Below are 6,982 nucleotides of genomic sequence, written 5' to 3' on the forward strand. Positions count from 1 at the left end.
AAACTTAATTTACAAAAGGAGTTCTTCCAAATAGTAGAGTGTTATTACAAGCCTGGTCCAGCGGAGCAACTTAAACTTTAATACAGAGAGTACAAATTTACAGACCCTGCCCATGGGTCACGTTTACTCTTCTTCGTCGTCAACCTCGACGACGGTCACACAGCAGGGTCCGAAACAAGTTGGCTCCTGCGCTTCACCTGCAACAGGGGTATTGAAACCCTGAGTACGGGAGTACTCAACAAGACTTATCCGACGGGAAAAGAGGAGAATTTAGGGATGCAGGCTTAGGGTAGACAAGGGGTGGCTGAGCAAGGAGCCAAAGTGTTTTGCGTAAAAGCTTACTAGTAGTGCATCCTTATTTTCAAGTTTTATCCTGAATTTCTCCCTCGCAGAGGCAGAAGAATTCGAGGATAGTCTAACTAGTTGTTTCCCCACAGACGAATCCGTGAGTTCCTAGTCCTATCATTAAGTATTATTTATCGATGGTCATAGCTTCATGTCGCTATGAGTCCGGGAATTGGGATCCGAACCTCATGAGACATTTTCCCCTTTCTCATTATATCACTTAGTTGCATATTTAACTACGATGAGGGTCGAAGGAATTGAGTCTCCCAATCGGGGAGCAACGACGATTCGAATCGCTTAGCAATCCAGCTGGAGTTCCTAACCACCCGACATATGTAGAACCAAATCTTGCATATATCAACCCAAGTCAAGCTCTCCCCAAATCTGACCAGGTTCGCGGCACCCGAGAGCACAGTACTCCACCATCCTACAGCCGATCTAGATGTTTTCCGGTCATCTCAGATCCGTAAGGTGGGTACACACTACTCTCGCCATCTTTCCACTCCCAGTGCGCGAGTAGCTGTTCGCGTCGAGGGATCACAAGACTGGGCTTACCGGAGGCAAGTGGCTAGTACTATAAATTCTCAACCCAGCAGGCCATCAACGGACCGGTCCTTAACCGACACAGTTGGAGACACTACTTTAAGACTCCATTCTTAAAGCAAGTCCACCGACCGGTCTCAAATTGAAACATCATTGATAGTAAGTGTATCCCACAACAACCCTTCAAACTTTCTTGTTTAAAAACCTATCTAGTAGCAGGGCTAAGCATTGCTACGCACTTTTTAAAATAAAACAGGTGTCAAGGGCAGGATACAGATATCAAGGTAGTAAATGCAGCAAGTAGGTTAACCCAATTCTCAACTACCTAATGCAGCATATTCAATTTATAAGTGATAAAAGATTTAAAACATCCAAGGAGGGGTTAATGCATCCGGGGCTTGCCTTGGTTGCAGGGCAGAGAGGGACCCTCGGAGACTTCCCAAGTCTCGGATCCGACTTCCTCGAACGGAGCACCGACCTCGGGGTTCGGTTCAACGGGCGCTCCTTCGGTCACGGACACTATACGCAAAATGATGAATGCTCATGATATGCGTATGACAGATATGCAAGAAGGACCAAATCGAGTACAACTCGCCTTCTTGATGCAATATAGAATAATTAATAAATAAAGTTGTTTAACAACTTAGTGTCTTTACCCAAGAGGTTGCATCAGTAAATTAAGACTTTATTTAATTCATACTTATCTTAAATTAATTAACTATTACCCTTATTTACTTAAATTAATTCTTAATTACTTATTAATGACAGTAATTAAACATTAAGGCTAAACAATAATTAAATGCCAAAGGTCATTAGGGTTAATGACCTTAGGTCATCACACAATCCCAAAATCACTCAACCCTAATTATGAGGATTTAACTAATCACTAGTTAATTATTTTGGAATTATTATTCAAGTACTAAATAAGGATTTATTAATATTTTAATCAAACATTATCCAAATGTCACCAAATTTTGTGTGGAGCCAGGGAATAATATTCAGAGGCTCTCCACCAATTTTGGTGATTTTTACACATATAAATAAATTATTAAAATTCCTAGAAGTTTTATTTATTAATTAAAAAGCCAATTTTTATGGACAGGCAAACTATCAAGGAAATAGACTCTAACATTTTTCCTATGCTCTTTATATTATCTGGAACTTATACAAAAAGTTTCACTATTTTTGGATCACTACACAATTTATCACATAATTTCGAACATCCAGCAAAAATTGCATAAAAAGGAAAAAGAAAAAGAGCTTTGCGCAGTAGGCGGCCTGGATCTTGGCCCGCAGGCCGGCCCATGCGCGTGCTCGGCCCACATCCGCACTGCGCGGACGGCCTGGCTGCTCGGCCCACGCGCGCTCCGCTTGGACGCGGCCCACGCGGGCGTCGCGCGCGCTCCCCTTCTCCGCATGGTCGCTGACGAGCGGGTCCCGCTCGTCAGCTTCGCCTTCCTCGCTCACGGCGGTGCTGCCGCCGCTCCGGCGATCGTTACAGAGTTCCCGGGCCCCCGCGCGCGTGCGCACCAGCGCCGCGTCAACCCTACGACTCCAAGGCTGCCACTCACCGACGCTCTCTCACTCTCTTTCCACCTCAACCACACAAACGGCGGACGGCCGCGTCGGTCGCCGAGGACCGGGCACGAGGGTTCGGTAGAGCGTGAACCAGTAGGTCCGGGAGGTCCGAGAAGGAGCGGGGATCATGGTGCTCACATCACCACGGCGGGAGAAGCAGTAGAGAGGCTTGGCGACGGTAGCCGTGTAGTCGGGCGGATGCTCCGGCTCCGGCGAAGTCGTCCCGAGGGTCCTGCTCACGTCCAGGAAGAAGAAGCGAGCGCATGAGCATCGGGAAAACAAGAGAAGTGCGAAACGATCGCTGATAAGGTGTGGTACCGAGTGGAATAACGTGCCCACGTGGAGAGTTCCACGGCGGCGACGCCGACCGGACTTAGAGAAGAAGGAGAAGTTCTGGCGTTTGAGGGGGTTAGGGCGTGAGCTCGGGGGTGCTCTGGGTCCGCAAGGAGGTGGCGAAAACGGCAGCGTGCTCAATTTGGCTCGAAAGGAACGGAGTGCGGTGGATTTCAGAGAGAGAGAGATCGAGTTCCTCCGGCCGTGGTCAGTGAAAACGGACGGCGTCGTCCACGTCGGTGCTCAAGTGGAGGGGGAAGGCAAGTCCGGGGCATCCACGTCGCCTGGCGACCCTGGCAGCAAGCAGCTGCGTGCACTCACGCATGCGCGCGGCGCTGCTCGCGCGGCAGCTGCGCTGGATAGGGTGCCGGTGATCCCTATCGGATCACTGTAGCAACCCCTATCCTCCCCCTTTTGTCCCCTTGCGAATTTCAGCCAAAAATTGAACTAAAGTCCAATTTCCACCAAAACAAAAGTTGTGCCAAATTTTATAAACTACAAATCATGTTTAGGTGACCAGAGCTGATTTCGAGTGTAACAGGGTGAATTTGGCCAAAACAGTTTGAAAATCAAACTCAAATCAAAGAAATTCCAAATTTTTGAATTGGGGCAAAACAGAATTTCCAAAATTACTTTTGATTTTGTATAACAACTTGAAAAACTCCCAACATGAAAGTTGCTCAACTTTTTGTGCTCTACAACTTTCATGTTGACCATTTTTCAAAATTCCAAATGGATTTTGAATTGGGGGTTTAAGTTGGAAAAGGGGACACTTTCTGGAAATCTGTATTTTAAAAATTACTTTGAATTTTGTATTGAAACTTCAAAAATTCAAAACACCAAAGTTGTACATCTTGCCAAGAGCTACAACTTTGCTTTTGAACTCAACCTCAAATTTTGCTTAGTTTTTGACTTATGCAAAAGGGGGCAAATCTAGGATCCAGAAATCAGGGTTTTCCCCCCTTAGCTTTTCGGAAGATTTCCACCCTAGGATTTTAGCAACCACACAAGCATCAACATTCCACATAAACACACTCTACCTCCCTAAGCTCAAGCAATAAAAATAAACTTGTTTTAAGTTGATGCATGCCAATGTGCTTAACAAATATGCTTTGCAATGCTCATGATGACATGATCCATTTTTAATAACCGTAACATCAGGGATGTTACAGATGATGATCATGACATGCTTAGTAGAAGATGGTGCTTATGTTATGCATATGATTTATGCAACCATAACACTAGGGTGTTACACACCGCTCCGATCCTAGTGCCTCCATGACCCACAGAACCTCTGCTCCTTTATGTTGCGGCAAGGACCCAGGTTGTTAGCGCAGCTGTAGTGGTCACTACAAGAAATTCCCTTATACATGACGGTTTACTTTCGTCATAGACAAGAGAAAATGCGTCATGGTTAACTCATGGTGACGATCACAAAAAACGTCATGTATCCTGCGTCATACATTTGTTGTACGAAAATAAACCGTCACAGATTGATTTTTCCATTCGTCATGGATGAACTGGTCAACAATAATAGTATAGGGCAATTGTGACAAAATGAATCGTCACAATTCTATTACACGTGGCTGCTAGTTGCCACATCATCAGTAGGTTGGTTGTGGCCTATTATTCATGCTCATGTGTTTGTGACACACTCATAAAACACACATAAACTGAAACAAAGCTCACAATTGACAAAATATTGCTTATCATATTCATTGAAGCCATCAATATTTGTACTTGTACAATATTTCACACGAAATAATAAGGGAATAACCAAGCTACACTAAGTACCAACAAAACTAAGATGTTGGCTTGTACAACAACTCATATGATTTGCTCGCACAACAAAATCTTTCATGAGTAATGAAAATAGCCACCATGAGCACCTTGATCCTCTTGCCGCAATTTACAGATAACCTCATCAAACATCTGCTAAGAATACTTGATTAGTAATAAAACTCAACATGTGCAAAGGTGCTATCTTTGATAAAAATGCAAGGGTCTTTTGGCTAAGTTAAAACTCCTACATCACAACTGTTATTTATTTGAAGATTGTCAACTTAATATGAAGAAGACAAAAGCATATTGGAAGTCTAGGACTACACGAGATGAGGTGAACCAGTGTGACAGGCAAAATGTAAAAATGATCTGTTGCCAGATTAATAAGATGCATAAGTGTTTGCCATGCTTCCATCAGGAATTGGCTAAAGCCAATTATTTAGAAGAGTGAGAACTACATAGCCAACAGATCTGAGCACTCACAAGTGTGAGCACCACCAATCCCAATATCGATTATCAGTATTGTGGTTACTTAGGAACAAAAAAAATATCACTGTTATTAGATTATCGATCTGAGAACTCACAAGAAATTTCAACTTGCTGACTTTGGAGCTTTAGATAATTCAAAACCAGGTACAAGCCAAAAAATATATATATATAGCAGTTCACTAGTGACTTAATAGAAGCTAGGTACATAAACAAAACAGGTTGAAATACACGGAGTTTGAAATTAAAAGGTTGAATCATTACATTATACACGTAGGAACCAGTGGAGACAAAAAAATGCAGTAGACACAATTAGTTTTGCTTACCTTGTCTTGCTTGATTATGTTTTCCCATCATTTATACTTGTGGGTCAGCAATCTGCAAAAAGAAAAAGAAAATGGAATTCATTTTTGCTACTGCAGTAACATACATAAAGCATATATACAGATGATTTAGAGAAGCAAATACTAATAGAATCAGCAAGCTACTATACCTGACTATTTTTTTTAAGTCTGAGATTGAACAACTGAAAAAAAGAAGCACCTAGTTGCTGTGAAATAATTCAGATTTAAACCAATTGAGGGCTGTATGTGAACCAGAAAAACCATGAAATAGAAATAAACAAAAATTTCAAACAATTTGAGGGCTGTTGGTCGACTTACATTGTGGACATTTAGTTGGTTTTCTTTCAGATAAACAAAGTTTCACCACCTACAAAACATAATGACAACAGTAGAGCATAACTGATAAGCATATATACACAGAAATTTTAGTGTAGATCGGAACATATATACTCACTGATGGGAGCTCCATAAGTTAAAATAGCTAGTGAAAGTTGCGTCACGAGCCCAAGGTTGTCCATTCTCACAGCTGCTTGTATCCAGCAAAGCTCTCTAACTAACAAAAGGATTATGTTTAGTTAGTCTTTAAATTGTTCCTACTAGTTGTGCTGTTAGATTAAAAAAAATAAAACAAGAACACAACAGCTAGAGAATGATTTAGGACACGCTTATATACTATCTCATACAGAACAATATATAAGTTCCCAAAAGTCATCACACTGCAGAAAATAGAACAGGAAACTGCAAATTTAGAAGAATTATTAATTTTACTAGCTAGAAAGATGTTTGCTTGATTACCTTAACAATGGCAGAAGTAGAATGCAACTTCACACTTTCACTTGCCAAATCCTGAAACTAATTTATTATTCATAGAAATTTGAATTATATTCCTACAAAAATATTGCAGACAAGATGCAGATTGAACTGCAGCATCATTATTATTCAAACAACATGCATACTGAGCATGACTACTGAACTAACTTGCAGGTGAAAAAGAATCCTAGAGAACCTCGATGGCTACTGGTCAAATACTAAAAATAGGATGGTACATATTTTTCGACATGTATAGCTCTGGTAAAAAAAAATAGTACTAGTCATATTACAAAATTCAACCCACATCCTACCGCATACATGCATACACTTGGGATTAGATCAGATCCGTTCTGAATACGGATAATCAAATAGCTTAAATTAGGGTTCATCCTCAGTTGCACAAAACGGAAGAGAAGAGAAGGCACAGACATACCTGGCTGCTATTGTGGCTGCTCGTCACGCCCGACGAAGACTTCGGCGGCTAGAAGACGGGCTCATCTCGGCCACTACAAGAAGGTTGCGCTCGGAGCTGCAATTGCCCTGATGCGGTTGTGCTTGGAGCAGCAGATCTGGACGCCAGGCAGAGAAGACGGCCGTCGAAGAGACGGGGAGGAGCGCCAACAGGCGGCAACCGGCGGAGAGGACGCCGGAGGGGGAGGTGGCGACATGTGGGGGAGGAGCAGGGAGGGGTGGTGGCCGGATGCAGAGGCATGTGGAGGAGGAGCAGGGACGGCGGCGCTGTATGTAACGGAGACCGAGAG

The 6,982-nt window shown here is 42.8% G+C and overlaps 1 long non-coding RNA gene across 2 annotated transcripts; it reads right to left on the bottom strand.

The window, feature by feature from the left end:
• LOC110429896 lies at positions 4,491-6,573 on the bottom strand. 2 transcript variants are annotated; one of them, XR_002447087.1, is made up of 5 exons: positions 6,207-6,573; positions 5,730-5,964; positions 5,561-5,617; positions 5,394-5,445; positions 4,491-4,731 (listed from the first exon to the last, which is right to left on the bottom strand). It is a non-coding gene; the product is annotated as an uncharacterized LOC110429896 (long non-coding RNA). The 2 variants fall into 2 exon arrangements; XR_002447086.1 differs by having other exon boundaries at positions 5,561-5,964.

Source organism: Sorghum bicolor, chromosome 8 (assembly GCF_000003195.3).
Source record: "Sorghum bicolor cultivar BTx623 chromosome 8, Sorghum_bicolor_NCBIv3, whole genome shotgun sequence".
NCBI classification, from domain to species: domain Eukaryota; kingdom Viridiplantae; phylum Streptophyta; class Magnoliopsida; order Poales; family Poaceae; genus Sorghum; species Sorghum bicolor.